The sequence below is a fragment of the Rhinopithecus bieti genome, unplaced genomic scaffold (genome assembly GCF_001698545.2).
Source record: "Rhinopithecus bieti isolate Rb0 unplaced genomic scaffold, ASM169854v2 scaffold_70550, whole genome shotgun sequence".
In the NCBI taxonomy this organism is placed as follows: Eukaryota; Metazoa; Chordata; class Mammalia; order Primates; family Cercopithecidae; genus Rhinopithecus; species Rhinopithecus bieti.
The window spans coordinates 855749-857112 of NW_016826791.1; the positions used below are offsets into that span (position 1 = coordinate 855749).

The window sequence follows — 1364 nt, forward strand, 5'->3', positions numbered from 1 at the left end:
TTTTTTTTTTTTTTTTTTTTGAGATAGCATTTCGCTCAGTTGCCCAGGTTGGAGTGCAGTGGCTCAATTATAGCTCACTGCAGCCTCGACCTCCCAGGCTCAAATGATCCTCATTTCAGCCTCCAACTGGTACTACAGGTGAGTGCCACCATGCCTAATTTGTTTCTTTTTTTAATAGAGATGAGGTCTTGCTATGTTGCCCAGGCTGGTCTCAAACTCTTGAGCTCAAGTGATCCTTCTGCCTTGGCCCCCAAAGTGCTGGGTTTACAGGCGTGAGCCGCCGTGCCTGGCCAAGTTTTTAAAAAAATATGAGTCTGTTGAGTCAGGAAAACATGAACATGCTTTAGATAATATCACAACTTATTTTTCTGTAAATAATCAACACTTTTTTCTTTTTTTTTTCCCTTGAGACAGAGTCTCACTCTTTCCTCCAAGCTGATTTTGGACTCCTGGACTTACACGATCCTCCCACCTTAGCCTCCCAGGAGCTGGGATTACAGATGCCAGCTGCCATGCCCAGTTTATAATCAGCATTTTTAAACCCCTGGCTTTCCTAGGACCATCTTAATACTGATCTCCATATAGGATCTAGGACTTTATGACACTGCTAAGAACCATTTCTCCCTATTTTTTTTTTTCAAATAAGTAGTACGTTCACTGTATAAACATTAACAGCATAAAGACGCATATAATGAAAACTTTCCCTGTTTTTCATGAACTAAAGCCATTACAATGCCCAGTCCACGTTTAGGGTGGTGTAACCAGCTTGGAGACTACTCCTCCTTTAAAAAATAAATCTTCTTAATCCTAATCCCCAGAGCTATCATCTCCTTCAAGACGCAGGGATCTGATGTACTGCTTCCGCTGATTCGAAGTGAAAGACGTTCCCCCATCTTTGTTCCCACTTCTAGCACATGGAGCTCACTTCACCTACCCTTGAGATAATTGCATTGACTGCTTTGTAACTGATGTATTTTCCAAGCAGAGTCATAGGTGAATGAGGCAGAGGTCTGTGCTGAATGAACTGAGAGACGTAAAATTTTTTTTAGTTAGCAGGCTTTATGGTGGCTGGGTTCCAAGCAGATGCCTGGTTGTGCTGGGTTGCTGGGTCACACATTGGTACTCAAAGGGTAGTACAGGCCACCTCACAAAGCCTGATGACATCACACAGGGCGTCACAGCCCCCCAGGGGCCCCTGCCTGTCAGCTCCAACCAGCAGGTGGAATCCAGGAGTTCCAAGGTCCAAGGTCCTTACCCCTCAGCTGAGAATATAGGGAAAGCCTCATATTAGGTGAGGTTAGAATCCAGGGTGACTCTTTTCTCTAGGCAAGGCCTAATTTTTAGCTTTTTTTTTTTTTTTTTTT

The 1364-nt window shown here is 43.7% G+C and overlaps 1 protein-coding gene across 1 annotated transcript in view; it reads right to left on the reverse strand.

The window, feature by feature from the left end:
- Positions 1–1145, reverse strand: part of GALNTL5 (polypeptide N-acetylgalactosaminyltransferase like 5) — a 69860-nt gene extending 68715 nt beyond the window's left edge. Inside the window, exon 1 of the mRNA XM_017863669.1 lies at positions 935–1145. The gene's annotated coding sequence lies outside the window, so the exon portion shown is untranslated. The remainder of the gene's footprint in view (positions 1–934) is intronic.
- Between the last annotated feature and the right edge of the window lie 219 nt (positions 1146–1364).